General features: G+C 35.3%; 1 protein-coding gene and 2 non-coding genes across 4 annotated transcripts in view; 2 read left to right on the top strand and 1 right to left on the bottom strand.

Annotated features, from left to right (window-relative positions):
- The window catches only part of ADK (adenosine kinase), a 518,992-nt gene that overhangs the window by 62,226 nt on the left and 437,575 nt on the right, over positions 1 to 19,191 (bottom strand). The gene's annotated exons all lie outside the window — the stretch shown is intronic.
- Positions 18,411 to 18,488, top strand: LOC117802866. The gene has a single exon (XR_004626380.1). It is a non-coding gene; the product is annotated as a small nucleolar RNA U2-19 (small nucleolar RNA).
- On the top strand, positions 18,649 to 18,722 carry LOC117802864. The gene has a single exon (XR_004626379.1). It is a non-coding gene; the product is annotated as a small nucleolar RNA U2-30 (small nucleolar RNA).

The following is a 19,191-nucleotide window of genomic DNA, read 5'->3' as shown; positions in this document are numbered from 1 at the left end:
TCATATAGAAGTACTTATATTTTCTGGAACATCTCGTAGTCTCTATTTTTGCTACATTATTCTTTATAAAATAGGTTCTCTACTGTTTGCACCCCTTTTCAAAGTAGACTTTTTATTGAGGCATAACACCTATACAGGAAAGTGTACAAATTGGAAGCCTGATCCTGAAGTACTGAGGCAGACTAAATGGAGAGACAGAAAAGGTTCTAGCCATCCTTAATGAGTCCAGCCTGCCGCCAACACCTAGCTAAATGCAGTCACACTGGTGATCACTGTCAATGCCATGAGAAGAACTGCCCAGCTGAGTCTAGCCTTGACTGCAGAATTGGGAGAAAATAAAACTGCTATTATTTTTAAGCTACTAATTTGTGGGGTGGTTTGTTATGCTGAAATACTCTCCTCTTGCAATACCAATCCCCTCCAAGGGTAACCTGACTTCTATTTCCACTGACTTTATATAAGCAGAATCGCATGGTGTGTAATTTTTGTTTATAGGAAAATGTATTAATTTTACTTTCATCCCTGAAGAAAAATTTTGCTGGGTATAGAATTCTGGGTTGGTAGATTTCTTTCATCACTTTAAAAAGATTTTACTGTTAAGTAATCTCCATAGTTAATGTGGAACTTGAACTTATAACCCCAAGATCAAGAACTGCATGCTCTACTGAGCCAACCAGACACCCCTGCTTTTTAGCACTTTAAAGATGTTGTCCCACTCTCTTTTGACCAACGTTTTTCCTGATAAGAAATCTGTAATTGTTCATATAATCTCCCCTTTGTATGTAACATGCTATTTTGCACTAGCAACTTTCAATACCTTCTTTTTATCTTTTGGTTTGGTAGTTTGATTATAATTATAATATGTTTAATTTTGGTTTTCTTTGTATTTATTCTGTTTGTGGCTCACTGAATGTCCTGAATCTACAAGTTCAGGTCTCTGATCAGAATTGGAAAACTGTCAGTCCTTAATTCATCAAATACTTCTCCTGCCCCATTCTCTCTCTCCTTTCCTTCTGGGACTCCAATTACACATACACTAAGCCCTTTGATATTGTCCCACAGGTTACAGAAGCTCTGTTCATTCTGTTTCAATCTTTTTCTTTCTTTGTTCTTCACACCTATAATCGCTATAGCTCTATATTCAAGTTTGCTGGCTCTCCTGTCATCTCTAAACTGTTGAAAGAGCACCTACTGAATTTTTTATTTCAGAGATTACATTTCTCATTTCTAGAATTTCCATTTTTTAAAGTTTCCATTTCTCTGTTGAGATTTTCTAATTGTTCATTCATATGAGCAAATTTCCTTTTACATCTTGGAGTACAGTTAAAATAATTATTTTAAAATTGTGTGCTAATTCCAACATTAAAGTCATTTCAGGGTTGGTCTCTACTGATTTCTTTCTTTCTTTTTTACCTTTTGAGTTTTTTAAAAATTTCAGAATAGTTGACATAAAATGTTACACTAGTTTCAGATGTATAACACAGTGTTTCAGCATCTCTATACATTATGCTATGCTCACCACAAGTATAGTTACCATCTGTTATCACATGACACTATTATAATAGCAGTGAGTATATTCTCTATGCTATACTTTTTATTCCTATGACTTATTCATTCCATAACTGGTACGCTGTATCACCCACTCCCCTTCACCTATTTGCCTTGTCCCTCTACTCCCCTCCCCTCTGGCAACCATTAGTTTGTTCTGTGTATTTATAGGTCTAATTCTTCTCCCCCCCCCCCGATTCTGTTTGTTGTTCATTCGTTTTGTTTTTTAGATTCTACATGAGTAAAATCATACAGTATTTGTCTTTCTCAGTCTGATTTATTTCACATAGCATAATATCCACCAGGTCCATCCACGTTGTCACAAACGACATAATCCCATCCTTTTTTATAGCTGTGTAATATTCCTCTGTGTGTGTGTGTGTGTGTGTGTGTTCCCTACATCCCACTTATCCACTTGTCTATCAATGGACACTTAGGCTGCCTGCCTCCACATCTCGGCTCTAGTAAATAATGCCAAGGCTGGGGCACTTGGGTGGCTCAGTCAGTTAAGTGTCTGCCTATGGCTCAGGTCATGATCTGGGGGTCCTGGGATCGAGTCCCACTGAGCAGGGAGCCTGCTTCTCCCTCTGCCTGCCAATCCCCCTGCTTGTGCTTTCTCTCTCTCTCTCTCTCTCTGACCAAAACACACACACACACACACACACACACACACACACAAAACCTTTCAAAAAAAAATGCCAAGGCTGCAATGAACATAGGACTGCATATATCTTTTTGAATTAGTGTTTTCATTTTCTTTGGGTAGATACCAGTTCCACTGTTTTCTTTTGTTCTTCATTGTGCATATTTCTTTTTTTTTTTTTTTTAAGATTTTATTTATTTATTCGACAGAGATANGACAGAGATAGAGACAGCCAGCGAGAGAGGGAACACAAGCAGGGGGAGTGGGAGAGGAAGAAGCAGGCTCATAGCGGAGGAGCCTGATGTGGGGCTCGATCCCATAACGCCGGGATCACGCCCTGAGCCAAAGGCAGAAACTTAACCGCTGTGCCACCCAGGTGCCCCAACATTGTGCATGTTTCTTTGTATGTCTTATAATTCTAGGCTGTATCCTGAATATTATAAACGAGATGTTGTGGAGTAGGGGTTGGCGAACTACAGCCAGTGGGCAGGTCACCTGATTTGTGAATAAAGTTTTAGTAGAACAGTCATGCCCATTTGTGCATGTATTGTCTATAGGTGCTTTTGCATTACAGTGGCATAGTTGAGTAGTTGCAACAGAGACCACTTGGCCTATAAGTCTAAAATATTTAATTTTTAACCCTTTAAGAAAAAGTTTGCTGACCCCTGTTGTAGAGACCAGTCAACTGTGTTTCCATGAAGAGGGTTAATTTTTTTTTCATAAAGTAGGCAGTTAATCTTTGCTAGACTCAAATTCTAACCTGTCAGTCAGACTGTATGTTTTCTATCATGTTTTAGGCATGCCACTTAATGCCAACTTGGGCTTGCCCTAGAGATAAAAGCCACAAAAGGAGGAAACTTGAGACCATTCCCTTATTTCAAATATAGATTCTCCTTCAGTTTCTGCCTAATCTTCGTTGTTTTCTAGTGTTCCCAGGTTGTTGCTTTTATATTTTGTTCAGCGTTACGTTGCTTCCTTCAAGAAAGAATGGTCTAAAAGGAACTATTTTTACTCTAAGTTGGAAGTCAGCATTCACTCTTTCAGTTTTGATTTTGCTCAACATTATGTTTGTTTAATTCATATTGTTAAGTGTAGTAGTAATTCATTCATTCATTTCATTCATTTCTTCTCATTACATATTCTACCATATTAATATATCATTTATTTATCCATTTTACTGTTTATAGACATTTGTATTGTTTCTAATTATTTTATTCATTACAAATAGTACCACTCTATTTGTTGTAGCAAAAACTAGAAATAAACAAGATGTACATAGGAAGATCAGTAAAATAAATGATGGTGCATTAATGAAATGGAATAGTATGTAGTCCTAAAAACATGGAACAATCTCCAAGATACATTAGCTGAAAAAGCAAGGTGTGGAAAAACATGCATAATTGACTTCCAATAGAAGTACTGGTTGACTCTGGGAAAAAGAAACTAATAGATGAGGAAAAAGATTAAGAAGAAAAATTTCATGTTTTGTAAATGTATGATACATTAAAAACAAATTTATAGAAATTTATAGAAAAGCGCAAATATATTATGTATACCTTCCCATGTTAATAAAATGCTTTTATGACTAATCAATTTCCATCTTATGGATATGTTAATAAATTCTCTATGGTTGAATATTTAGACTAGAATGAGTAAGATCTCTGTGAAGTAATATGGGGAGATTTCCTGGATATGTTACAAAGTGAAAAAACCAAAATACAGAGTACAACAGTGTGCCATCTTTCAAATAAAAAGGAAGGGGAAATAAGAAAATATTCATGTTATCTGCTCATTGGGCATAAACAAATTTAGGAATGAAATGTCTTTCAACTGTTGATGGATAAACAGAATGTGGTATATTTATATGTAATGGGTAGAACAGAGTCCCCTTAAAATTTATGTTCACCTGGAACCTCAGAATGTGACCTTATTTAAAAATAAGGTAGGTATAATTGCATACGTAATGAGTTAAGAGTGTCCTTATAATAAGAGGTGAGGACATACAAAAATACAGCTATAAGCCAAGGAATGCTAAGGATTGATTGCCAAGAACCATCAGAAGCTAGGAAGATACAAAGAATTCTTCCCTATAGACTTCAGAGGGAACACAGCCCTGTGATATCTTTATCACTCTAAATGCTAATATCTAGAGACTTTTAGGCTTTAGAACTGTGAGAGAATAAATTTATGTTGTTTTAAGCCTGCCAATTTGTAGTAATTTGTTACAGCAGTCCTAGGAAATTATTATACCATGCAATGGAATATTACATGGCAATAAAAAAGGAATGAATTATTGATACATGCTATAAAATGGATGAACCTTGAAAGCATTATACCAAATGAAAGAAGCTTGTACAAAACACATTGTAAGATTCCATTTTTGTGGATTTCTAGACTAGGCATATGCACAGACAGATTAGTGGTTGCAAAAGATTGGCAGAAGTTGGAGAAACTGAGGAGAGAGTTTCTTTTAGGGTGATAAAAATGTTCTAAAATTGATTGTAGTGATAGTTGCACAATGCTGTGAATATACCAAAAAACTGAATTATACATTTTAAGTGAGTAAATTATATGGTATGTGAATTATATTCCAATAAAGCTGTTCAGGGAAAAATAAGATGAAACACAGGAAGGATACATCAGAAACCCATGAATTCAGTGCCTCCAAGAGGAAGTGGAAAAAAGGATAGAAGAATGGGAAAATGGGAATGGAGAAGGGATGTGGGGAGAGGGACAGTTCACTGAGTATATCTTTGTAAATAGACACCATGGTATCTATAGAGCCATGGTAACTCTCTACATACCATTAAAAAAGTTAAAATTAACCATGGGGGGGAAACACTGTTGTGTTATATTGGAGTAGGCAATATCAGTACAAACTCATATTTGAAAAAATATATACGTATACACAGATAGATATAGGAATAGATATAGACAAGTAGATATAGAAATAGATACAGATGTATGCATATATTCATTTATTTCTTAATTCCATCCACAGAGAAACCTAGGAGAAAAAACAAGCCAGTAGCAATGAGAACAGCTAGTGACAATAAAAGGAACTAGAATTTTGAGAAATGGCTAATTCCATGCTTAGGGCAGGAAAACTTGGAGCATCTTGTGTCGGAATATAAAGAAGTCAAAAAATGATGGCAATATGTCAAAAGGGTGTTAACGGCCATCCTGAAGGCACTTCCAATGGACAAATCTAGGACAATCTGAGCAAAAAATAAAAAATGATAGCAAGGAATTTTAATCATAGAATAAAATGAATATCCCACAAATCCATACTGATATAAATAAGTATATGAATAAGCAAATAAATGGGCAGAAGAGAAAGCTCTTCCTAACAATAGAATTCTCTTTTTTTTTTTTTTTAAAGATTTTATTTATTTATTCGACAGAGATAGAGACAGCCAGCGAGAGAGGGAACACAAGCAGGGGGAGTGGGAGAGGAAGAAGCAGGCTCACAGCAGAGGCCTGATGTGGGGCTCGATCCCAGAACGCCAGGATCACGCCCTGAGCTGAAGGCAGACGCCTAACCGCTGTGCCACCCAGGCGCCCCCTAACAATAGAATTCTAATTAATAATGTATAGGGAATAATAAAAATAGACAATCATTATTTGGCTAATACCACAGTAATAATTATTTTTATTTATTTCCTTTTTCTCTTTTTTTTTTAGAGAGAGAGGGAGAGAGCGTGTGTGTGCAAGCAGGAGGAGGGGCAAGGGAGAGGGAGAGAGAGAGAATGTTAAGCAGGCTCTACGCTGAGTGTGGAGCCTGATGAGGAGCTCGATCTCACAACCCTGAGATCATGACCTGAGCTGAAATAAATCAAAAGTTGGATGCTTAACTGACTGAGCCACCCAGGTGCCACCACAGAATAATTATTACTGATTAATCAATGGATGTTAAAATTAGATGGCAAAAGCATGATGAGACCAAAAAAGAAAAAAAAAAAGATGAAAGACACATAATCTCAAAGTATTTCTCCACAAGATATTTATGGAGAAATATGAGAGGCAACACCTTAACCCAGTGATCAAAATTAACATCATCACTAATGAGGCATATTGGTATCATAAGTGTCCTGATACGATATGCTAAGAGCATAATTTCATTTCTGTGGTATTCTTGCCTAAAATGTATAACTTGAATTTAGTCAAGCCCAAATTGAGAGACATTATACAGAATACTGGGTAGCACTCTTCAAAAGTGTCAAAGTTATGAAAATGTAAGACAAAGGTAAAACTCTGCCACAGTGGCAAGAGAATAAGAGAAATTCACTACTAATGCAATGTGGGGTCCTGGATTGTATTCGAGACCAGAAAAACATTAGTGAGATAACTGGCAACATCTGAATAAGGTCTGTAGCTTTATTAACAGCATTCTTTCAATATTAATTTCCTAGTTTTGATAATTGTACTACGGTTATGTAAAATGTTAGTGTTTAGGAAAGCTGGGTGAAGGATATATGGAAGATCTCTACTATTTCTTCAGTCTCCTTGCTGTAAAATGAGAAGTTAAAAATATTAAAAATTTAAGATCAATGCTGTTATGAATATCCTTGCATGTAAATCTTTGTGCATATGCTAAATTATTCCATAGGATTAATTCCTGTAACTAAAATTACTGATTCAAAGGATATGCATATTTTAAAGGCTTTTGATACGTATTCTCAAGCTGTCACCCATGAAAGCTGTACAAAATTTCACCCACCAGCAATGGTTCTCAATTATTTTTCAAATTTCCAAAATGTACTAGATGATCTCTGAGGTCATTTCTAGTTCTTATCTGCATCAAAACCTCACTTATGTTGCACAAACCAGTTTACATGTCACTTAAAAAATATACCGTTTTCCTGATCGCTAGTGTAAAGTGAACTCATGCTTGCACTATTATTTCTACAGCCCATTTCTTGGTAAAATTCAAATAGTGTTTTCTATACATGGTATTCTAGTGTATGTCTCATCTGCTTTCTTTAAGTCTAAGCGCTTTGAAGGAAGGGCCATATAACTTTGTTTCCAATATTACCCCAGCACAGTATATATGCAATACACAGCAGTGGTTCAATTTAGGGTTTTAGGAGTTAAGTTGCAACTTGCCTCTTGCCACAGACATGTTCAGATACCTTATTGGCTCGTATTTCAAGCCCTGTGTTGTTTGTATGGGGGCCTTCCTCATTTTGCCCTCCTTATATGTTTCCTAGGTCTTTATAGTTCAGCCTGTACTTGCAGAGGTGGGTACCCCAACATTAAGCCAGTCCTAACAAGGGCAGGATATGTTATCAAGAGTAGGGTACAGAATTCCTTTAGACTCTCAGATGCAAGCTGTGGTAGCCCAACTGGAACTGCAAAGCTTTTGTTTTACTTTAATAAATTGTCTTCTGCACTAATCAATCCTGAGAACTGGCCTGGGCTTCAGTCTAAGATTGTCTATCCTTAGCCCTGAGTGATTATCCTTCCTAACATTCTAGGCTCCATCTTCTAAAAACTAAACTGTTTGCTAGCTCCTGGCAACCTTTCCTTTTAGACCAGTCCAGCTCCTTTCATGTAAGAATAGACTTCTCTGAATGGTACTGATTGCCTCCCGAGAAAGAACTTTTTTCCTTTTTCCACTACCACTCCTAGTTCACATAACATCTTGCTGTGTTCATAACAGAATTGCTCAGGCTGCCGTACCCTTAGAGGCTGTACTTAAAATGACTTAATGCCAGATTTGCTACCAACTCCTGTGTCCAGACACTTTATCTCAACATCTGCCTCACCTGAGTTAAGTTTTTTCCCAGTTCCTGCTGGCTCTGCTTTCCTGACCTTCCTATTTAACCAATCTGCTATGCCCCCATCCTGGACCATTAATCTAACTTATTATAATCTACCTTATCACAGCTTTGGCTTGTAAACTATAGAAACAGCACAAAAGGTCAACACCCGAAACCTTTTTGATAGGCATGATTCATCTGGAGAAAAATTATCACCCCGATAGGATCTATTTAATATTTCCATTTTCCTCTGTTTAGGTAAAATTCAGAATAACTCAAAGGGAAAAGCTAGCTATGCTTTGAAGCATTTGAACCACCAAATAATACATAGTAACACATGGAAAACTGAGCTGTAAACAGATCCTAGATTAAATGTCAGTACTGTCAATGGTGACAAATGCCTTTATGCTTTATAGATAAGCTTACAAGTGGCATGCTGGGTTGGGTTCTTGCTATCACGTGTCAAAGAAACCTAATGACCTCCATTATGAGCCACTTCTTATGCTGGCATACCAAACAGCAGGTTTCTAAAAGTTTACTGCAGCTGAATGTTCAGTTAAGGCTTAATAGACATATTACACATATATTAACATATCCATATAATATATAATATAAATCAATATATTAAGATATTTATCAAATATATTACATATAATAACCATTTATTTTTCCCTCTAAATGGTTCTTTGTACTTATAAAAACACCCAATAAAAAAAATCTAAATGTTGATATCTTTTACAGAGGAATGTGAAGATAGAAATGGATAAATCTAAGGCTATTTCAAAATAAAGCTTTTTTGATTACCCTTTGTGTCAAACTCTCAACGTAGCTATAGCCAAGGCTCTAAAAAGCTTAAATCTATATGGATTTGCTATAATGGCTTAAGGTTTAAATGCTTTAACAGATTCCAGAATAGCTGACTGCAAAGCTATTTATTTGATCATAACAAAGAGAACTGTTGATCTTTCACAATAATCATGCTATGATCTGTAATTTATGATAGAAATATAATGGTTAATCCTACTGCAAGTCACAGAAATTCAAGGCCATGGTTTACTTTCTAGGACTCATGGGCAAATTCAGATTAACCAGCAGTTTAGACAGAAATATGAACCTTGCTAGGGATCCAAGTAATTGTTTCAGTGAAGTGGACCTTTCATCTAGGCCTCCATTCATTTTTCCTCATCCAATCTTCCTTAAGACCTAGATATACTCTAGGTATTTGAGCAACATCTAGAAGAAATAAGACCATTTTAAACCAGTTTCTTCATTAAAATGTGAATCACAGAAGGAATAGTGTTCTCTAGAAAATGCAATGACAAAGATTTATATGAAAAAATTCACAAAAAATCCACTTCGAATCATGGAATATAATCACATTATACAGGTTGTAAATGTAGACCCTTCAGTGAAGACATATTTCTGCTGCTCTCAATTTTAGCTGGCTCTATCATTCACTTATTAACCCTAAACCAGAAATATCTCCTGGAAATGGAGACATTTCTCTAGTGTTACCTGATGCTTCTGTATAGATTTAAAAATGGGGTGAACATAGTTTATTTAATTTTAAACATTATTTTGAACTTTTTTTCTAGCTTCCAGTGTTTATTATCAGAATTTCTATAATTTTATTAACAGCTATATTATCTCCTAATTTAGTGTCAGCTGTAAATTTTATTAATGGGTTATTACTCTTTTTCCTTAAAATAAGGGAAAAAAGTACTTAATAAAGCCAGTCCAGCAGCATTTCCTTTAGAAAGCACTTTAGTATGAACTGTCTCCATGACTGAATTCATTACCCTTTTGCATTAGTCTTTGTTTACCATCTTTAAACCAAACCAATCTTTATTAATTTTCTAAGGCATTTTCCCTAGTGCTCTTACCATGATTTATATATAGCTTTTCTCTACAATTTTCCTAACCCTATCAAATTTGTCTCACTCTAACCCCATGGGTTTGTCCATTACTAATAACTTTTAGAGGGATTACTGCAGCTTTTATTCTTTGGCATTTAATTAAAAAAGAAAGATCTTCATGTTTAGTATTTGTTGATCCCTCTGAAACAGGGCTTTATAAACAAATAGAAGTGCATTATGATAAACTGGTCACAAGATGTTTCTCAGCCCAAATGATCTCTTCTTTCTCTGTATGAACTTTAAGATTTTATTTATTTATTTATTTATTTATTTATTTATTTATTTATTGGAGCAGGCACACCTGGGAGGCTCAGTTGGTTAAGTATCTGCCTTCTGCTCAGGTCATGATCCCAGTGTCCTGGAATCGAGCCCTACATCAGGCTCTCTGCTCAGCAGGGAGCCAGCTTCTCCCTCTCCCTCTGCTTGTGTTCTCTCTCTCTGTCAAATAAATAAATAAAACCTTTAAAAATAAAAGAGAGAAAGGGAGAGTGAGAGTGAGCAGAAGGAGAGAGTCCGACTTCACATTGAGCACAGAGCCTGATGCGGAGAGCTCAATCTCAAGACCCTGAGATCATGACCTAAGCTGAAATCAAGAGTCGCATGCTTAACCCACTGAGCCACCCAGGCACCCCCCCCCCACGTATGTACTTTAAGCATTTAAAAATGTACTTTCCAGCAAAGCATTCAAAGGCCTATCACAACTTACCATTCATGCTTACCCACAAGTCTCTCCCCAATATTTGACATTCTCTGTGATACATTATAACCTTTTAGGCCTCTTTGCTTTTTTATCTTATTATTCCAATTATTTACATTCCTTTGTAATCTCAATTTGGCAAAAATGAACTGCATTCTTCAAAGCCTAGTTAAAACACACTTCTTTGTGAAACTTTCCCCAATTCCTTGTGCCTTCTGTTCAATAAAGTGTAGTTCATTAAAATCATCTACCACTTCTCATTATTGTGTATAGGATTATGTCTCTCCTCGATTTCAAGGAACGGAGTTTTTGTCTTTATTTATCTTTATAACCACCATTCTTGACACATAGTAGGCGCTCAGTAAAACCATATTGATTTGAATTCATTTGTACTGTTACTTTACTGTTTTATCTATTGGTATCTTGCCTCTCTGACCTGTTCTGTTAGAGATTCTCAGATTTCCTTAAGTTCTCTATTACCTGGCATATTCTTAGCACATGATCAAGAATCTTTGAGTTGGAAGAAATGTTAGAAACAGCACAGCCCAAAAACTCAAACCAATACAAGAATTCATTTCACTAAATACCTTTGTTTAACTATCTCTAATAAGGAACAGGACAATATGGACTGGTTTGATCAGGATAACCCTAGTATAATTAATGGCGCCCTTGTTCACTCTTCAAAGTATCTGAGTTTTCTTAAGTTTTATGGTCATCTTAATAATGAAAAACTGTTTATTTCCTCACAAGTAGTGGACAGCTGAACAGTCCTAATTATTGTATCTTTTGAATTCTGAACCATGTAGATATATTGCCTATTCATGAAACACTTTTAAAAATTTCCCCTTTGTTATAGGTAAGTAAGGGTAGAGTTCTTAGACTAAATGAAATAATTAAGAGTACAGGCAAAATTTAGGAGCACCTGGGTGGCTCAGTCATTAAGCATCTGCCTTCAGCTCAGGGCGTTATCCTAGGGTCCTGGGATCAAGCCCCACATCAGGCTCCCTGCTGCGCTGGGAGCCTGCTTCTTCCTCTTCCACTCCCCCTGCTTGTGTTCCCTTTCTCACTGGCTGTCTCTCTCTCTGTTAAATAAATAAGTAAATAAAATCTTAAAAAAAAAAGTACATGCAAAATTTAATATGATAAATACATCAGGGGTGCCTGGGTGGCTCAGTCAGTTAAACGTCTGACTTGATTTTGGCTCAGGTCATGATCTAAGGGTCAGGAGATTGGGCCCTGCATTGGGCTCCATGCTGGTGTAGAGCCTGATTAAGATTCTCTCTTTCTCCCTCTCCCCCCACTTGCATGCGCAGGCATCTGCACTCTCTTTCTCTAAAAAAAATATCTATATATATCTATATATATCTATATATATGATAAATAAATTGAATAGGGGGCTAAGTGCAAAATGATTAATCTGACAAAAAATTAGGACATTTTCTTGAGACTTTAGATTGCTTATTAAACCAGCAAAGCACTAAATATAAGAACTTAAAATAGCTTAATAGAAGCAGAGAAAAGCTAAAAAAACTTCATGCGCCAAGATTAAACAACGGGGAAAATCCTTAGGAATAGTGGCTTCTATTTTGGCTACTTCAAAGGTCAATGAATATAAAAAATGATGTATGCTTCTAAAGAAGTTTAATTAGGATAAACTGTCTTGGCTAAGGCTTAAAGGAATAAGGCAATAGATAAGTCTTCATTTAAGTATAGTTTTTAATATCCAACGAGCAAAACTTTAATCCTTTTAACCCAAGAAATTTTAACTGTTCAATTATCTGAATCAGATTTTTCTGCTACACCTCCAAAGACTTTTATCTGAGCCAAAAACATGCATGCCATGTTTCAGCCAAAATAAAATTCTGCCACCAAGCTGTAATGCTCTGAAAAATAAATTTTGGAGTCTAACCGAACTTTAGAAGAATCACTCATTGGGTACAAACAATAATTATTCTGAAAAACATTTGGTAATATACTTCTTAGATAAATATCCATTTGTAATATATTTTCAAGAGCTTTCAAGAAATTGATTAAAGAAGATGGAAACATTCTCTAAGAACCATTTAAGTTAACGTGTACAAATATATCTATAAACGTGTACGTAAATGTAGTTATCATCTAGATAGCCATTCACATATACATAATCCATTTATGGATATTACACACCTCCACATGAGAATGTTTTAACCACCTCTAAAAATTCTATCTAAAGAATTTAAATCTTTATTATTAATATTCTATATTAAGAAATTAATATCTAAAGTCTTAATATTGGAGATTATTTGGCTGAAGCTCTGAGAAACACGGTTCACCAAATATCTACTAGATCATATGTGGACGTTTTCTTGAGTCAAAAGGTCTCTGGATGTATTCCTATTAAAATCTATTGGTATTGATCTAATGGCTAAGTGTAATGAAGAAGCAGAAAGTGATCCTTTAAATATACATTCTCAGATACAGTATAAGCCAGGGTTTTCCCAACCTTGGCATTACTGATATTTTGGGCCAGATAATTCTTTGTTGTGGGTGGCTGTCCTGTACATTACAGGATGTATAAGTGGCATCTTTGGCTTCTATCCACTAGATGCCAGTTGAATTCCCCCATTCTCTACTGCCTACCCAGCTGTGACAACCAAAAGTGAGGGGAAAAATTGCTCCTGGTTGAGAACCACTGCTGTAAATAAGTGAGGCAATGTGGTATAGAACAGATTAGACTATACTGGGGTTTAAGAGGTTGGATTCTGATACAGGTTTTTTGTCTCTAACTTTGGGATCTTGCATAAATTACTTCATCCAGCCATTCTCAAAGTAGGTTATAGATGCTGGTATTGCTAAATCATCTAATAACCTTATATAACAGATGAATCCACTTAACTTTCTTGGGCCATATATTTTTCTATTTTATAATTAAAAATATTGACTAGGAACTTTGATTTAGGCTCTAATGCCATAGCTTGTGATAAACCACTTCCTATACCACTTCCTATACAGCTAGAAAAGCTGTAAGACTAAAAGAATAATAAATAGAGGTATGAGAGCGCTGTCAAGGTAGCCAAGACTTGATAAGACAAGATCCCGGGGAGTAGAAAACCTTAAAGAGCTAGGCTGACATTTTAAAAGTTGATTTTCCCCTCAGGTCATCTGCAAATTTTTGGCGCTTGGTTAGAGGTTGAGAATCTAGGAAAAGGGCTTTTAATAAGAGGTGGAGAAGCCAACAGCGCTTTTGACAGTCTCCAGGGTTGCTGAGACAAAAATTGGAATTTGGGGCTGCCAAGGCAGTCAGAGTTGAGGTGTCATGTTCTTGAAGAGAAGGAAACATTTGGAGTAAGCCTGACAGTCAGGGGTCTTCTCTTTTGAGGTATTTGTTAAATTTGTAATGTTATAGGACAAGAAGGCAAGACACTAAGCAGAAGATCTCTAAAAGGCAGAGTAGTATTTTTAGCAGTTGTTTGGTGCCAACGACAACCTATCAAGGAGTATGGACCCTCATAAATAGTGCAGGATTTCAGGTGAAATTTCAGGAGAGCTATAGCATAGGAGTGGAGGCAAATTAGAAGCCTTACAAAAAACTGCAACCCAACCTTGAGTTGGTTGAGTCCTCAACAGAAACACTATCATTTAGCATGGACAATATTTAGCATTTAATGAAAATTTATCAGGCAAACCAAGATATAAGGCCCTCCCAAAAGAAGTAAAAAAACCAGACTCATAGATGACTGAGATATTATAATTTTTGGACATGTAATTTATTATTACTATGATTAACATGTTCAAGAAATAAATGACAAGGTAGATGATTACAGTATGGAACTGACAGAAAAAAGAATCAAGTAATTAGGAAATAAAAAATGTGACTACTGCAATGAAGAACTCAATAGATGTGCTGAAATGCAGACTGGACAAAGTAGAAGAGAGATTAGTGAACTAAATGCCAGGTCAGTACAAATATATGAGCTGAAACTTGAGGAAGAAAAATGATAAAAAATACAAAAAAGATCATAAAAGACATATGAGACACAATAAAAAGGCCTAAGATATGAGTAACTGGTGTCCCAACTGTAAAGAGAGGAATGCAGTATCTAAAGAGATAATGGTTGGAAAATCTCCAAAACTGGTAAGAGTCATCAATCACAGATTCAAGAAGTACTAAAAACCCCAGCAAAATAAATACAAGAAAAACCAGAACCAAGCCCAAAGATAAAGTCAAAGAAAAATTCTAAAAAGCAGACAAAGAAAGTAGAAATATATCCAAAGAAGCAAGAATAAGACTAACAACTGACTTCTTGACAAAAATAAGAGAATCCAAAGATTATGGAAGGTCATCGTTAAAGAGTCAAAGAATATAATTTCCAACGTAGAATTCTGTACTTACTGAAAGTTAAAACAAAAATTTTCTGCAGGGGGGGTCTGGCTGGCTCAGTTGGTTAAGCACCCCTCTAGTTTTTGGCTTGGGTCATGATCTCAGGGTCATAAGACAAAGCCCTGTGTTGGGCTCTGTGCTGGATGTGGAGCCTCCTTGGGATTCCCTCTCCCTCCCTCTCACTCTGTATGCCACCCCAACCCCCACACTCACTCCCTCTCTTTCTCAGAAAATAAAAAAAATCTGCACACAAAAACTAAGAGAATTCATACACTCAGTGAAAACTAAAAGAAGCTGTGTAGGCAGAAGAAAAATGATAAAATAATTCATAATTATCCAGACGAAAACATGGACATGCAGGAAGAGGAGAAAAACAATGGGAAGAGTAAAATTCAACTGCACAAAATGATAACAGTATTTTGTCTCTACAAGGCATTAAAATGTAGAATTAAGGTGACTGACAACAATAATACAAAAGGTTAGAAGTCTTAAATGGAATTAAAATGTTCTAAAATCCTACCATTGTATGAGAAGTGGCAAACCTTATAGTTTATATTTGACTTTAATATGTCAAGGATACATTTTGTAATCTTTAGGGCAAACATCAAAAGGATATACAACTGCTAAGCAAATAGAAAAGGAAATGAAAATAAAAAATACTTGTTCAATCCAAAAGAAGCAGGAAAGAAGAAAAAAAAAAGAAGATAAATGTGACAAACAGGAAAAAAAAAGTAAGATGTGAGAGGAATCTAATTATATGAGTAATGTATATTAAATATAAATAGACTCCAATTAAAAGATAGAATGAATTAAAAAAATAAAAAGTTACAAAAAATAATAGAACAGTAAAAAGTTACAAAAAATCTTGTATTTAAGAACAGAAAGGTTTAAAGTAAAAGGATGGAAAAACCACGCAAACACTAAAACATAAAGCTGGCATAGTTATACTAGTAACAGAGACAAAAGATATTCAGGCCAGCATCATTAGAGGTAAAGAAGGATATCTACAAATGATGAAAGTTTCAATCCATCAGGAAGATACAAGAATTCTAAACTTATAAACATGTAAGCTATATAATTGTATATATAACTTAAACATGAAAGATAGCTTCAAAATATATAAAGCAAAATTAGATGGAACCAAAAGGAGAGATATAATCCCAATCATAGCAGGACACTTTAAAATGTCTCTCAATAACTGATAAAACAAGAAGACAAAAACTAAACAAGAGTATAAATGATCTGGACAACAAACTCAACAAACTTTACTGTATGCACTAAGACTATATTTAAGAATGTTAGCATATTAAAAAAAATGTCAGCATATACATTATTTTCAAACTCACAAAGATCATGTATAAAATTGACCATATGATGTTTAATAAGACAAAATTATAACAAATTTTTGAAGAACTAAAATCATTCTGCATATCTAACCACAATGAAATTAAAACAAAAATCAGAAACAAAAAGATAATTAGAAAATCTCCAAATATGTTCCAGGTATTTTAAACTTAAGCAAAACTTCCTAAATAACTTATGGAGTAAAGAAGAAATCACAATAGGAATTAGAAAATGTTTTGAACTAAAAATAATGAAAATAGGCATACCAAAATTTAGAAATTAAATGTGTAGAATATAGAAGAAAGAAAATAGTATCCAAAATTTAAAAAATAAAAAACCAACATTCAATTAGAGAAAATCAACCAAGGAAGAGTTGGTTCTTTTCTTTTTTAAGGATTTTACTTATTTATTAGGGAGAGAGAGTGAGTGAAAGAGAGAGAGCACAAGCAGACTCTATGGTCAGCAGGGAGTCCAACATGGGGCTCGATCATGACCTGAGCTGAAGGCAGATGCTTAACCAACTGAGCCACCCAGGTGCCCCAGTTCTTTATACAACTAATAAAATTGATAACCCTTGTCATGGCCATGAAAATGGGCCTCTCAGATGTGCCAAGTGGAGCTATGCTTTGAAATTCACCACTGCATTCATATTGAGGCCATGCTTCCCACAAGCATAACAAAATAGCATGGAGACCTATTCTTGAGATATGTGGGGCTCCTTTGGGCAACTGGCTTGAGGACTCCACACTGGCCTTGTCAAAACTTAACTATATTGCAATCTATGCCTCTTGCTGTCCAACCGTCCTTCAGTCCTGCTCTCCAACACAGGGGTCACACCTGCACCACAATTTAAGAGGTCTCCCTGTTTCCTCTGCTCTTAACTTATCTTCCATTACAGACATTTCCTTCAATAAATCTCCTGAATGTTTAACCTCATCTTGGCATCTATTTCTTTGAAAATCCAAATTAGCATAAACTTATAAGAAGAGTGATCGAGGAAAAGGGAAAGAGCATAAATTTAATTCTAAGATTAGGAATTAAAAAAGGAAAATCAGTACAGGTTCTATAGTAATTAAGAGGATGAGAGAATATTAGAAATAATTTTATGCTAATAAATTTGAATATTTAGATGAAATAGACAAATTCCGAGAGAAATACAACCCATCAAAACTGACACAGGAAGAAACAGAAAAAAATCGGACATTCCTATTCAATTAAAGAAGAATCTGTAATTAAAAACTATCCAACAAAGTATTCTCTAGGCCCGGATATTTTGATGGGTGAGCTCTTTCAAATATTTATATAAAAATAAACTTAAGCTTATAAAACTCTCCCAGAACAGAAAAAAGGCACTTCTTAATTCACTTTATAAGGTCATCATAATGTTCCTACCCAAACTAACGAGGACGTTTTAAAAAAGGAAAATTAAGAAACAAACTCTTTCATAACAACACTGCAAAAACCTGAGAAAAATATAATCAGATCAAATCCAGTGATATATTATAGGAATATCCTAACTATATTGGGACTATCCCAAGAATGCAAAGATGGTTTACCATTCCAAAATCATGCTGTAATTCACACATTAAAAAGGGGGGAATCATATAGTAATTTCTAATAGATGCAGAAAAGTTATTTGATAAAACTCAACATTCTTTCATGACTAAAAACACCTTAATATCATCAACAACGAAACTCTTTGCAAACTATTAATGAAAGGAAACTTCTTTAATCTGTTAAGGAGTATCTACAAAGAAACTGAAGCAAACTTTATCCTTTTTGATGAAATACTGAAGGTTTTCCACACAAAACTGGGAATGAGACAAAGATACTTATTATAACCTTTTCAATTATATTCATATTCATTGTGCTTCACTGTGCTTGTGGTGCAGTAAGAAAAATAAAAAAATAAATACAAAGATTGGGAAAGAAGAAATGAAACTGTCATTATTCGCAGATGATATTATTATATGCATAGAAAATCCAAAAGAATCAACAGACATATTATTACAATTAATAAATGGAAACAATGTCATTAAAAAAATTATATACCTGTGAAACAGAAACAGAAACTGAAACTAAAAGGATGCCATTTAAAAATGGATAGCATCATTCCCTGAGATCTGCTCTTACTGAAACAGATCAATATGAAAATAGATAAATCTGAGCATCAAAGACCTTCCAGCCTATCTGATACATGATCTCTGTAGCTCTGAGAAGCAAAAGTATTCAAAACAATAAGGGCCTGTATCTGGAGTTGTGAGTGTGTGTGTGTGCATCTGTGTGTATAAAGGTGATGGTGGGTAACTGAGGATTTGTTGATGGATGGTGAGATTGGGGGGTGCATTATGTATGTGTACGAAAGACTAGTAAGTTCTGAGGAATGGAAAGGTGGAAAGGTTTTCTACTGACCTTTATAACTATGAAGGTTTCTATACTTGATCTGAGCTCAGAATTTAAAAAAAAAAAGGATAGTATCAAAAAACAAATAATAAGCAGGATGCCTGGATGGCTCAGTTGGTAGAACATGTGACACTTGATCTCAAGGTCATGAATTCAAGCTCCATGTTGGGCTCAGGGATCACTTAAAAAAAATACAAAAAACAAATGATAGGAATCTTATAAAAGTTATATGTGTGAGACCATTATACTGAAAAAACAAACATTTTGAGAAAAATTAAAGACCAGCTAAATTAACAGAGAAAAATACTCTATGGATTGGAAGACACAATATTGTAAAGATGTCAGTTCTGGGGCGCCTGGGTGGCACAGCGGTTAAGCGTCTGCCTTCTGCTCAGGGCGTGGTCCCGGCGTTACGGGATCGAGCCTCACATCTGGCTCCTCTGCTATGAGCCTGCTTCTTCCTCTCCCACTCCCCCTGCTTGTGTTCCCTCTCTCGCTGGGCTGTCTCTATCTCTGTC

This window comes from Ailuropoda melanoleuca, chromosome 6 (genome assembly GCF_002007445.2).
Source record: "Ailuropoda melanoleuca isolate Jingjing chromosome 6, ASM200744v2, whole genome shotgun sequence".
Lineage (NCBI taxonomy): Eukaryota > Metazoa > Chordata > Mammalia > Carnivora > Ursidae > Ailuropoda > Ailuropoda melanoleuca.
This window is presented reverse-complemented; position numbering and strand designations above follow the sequence as displayed.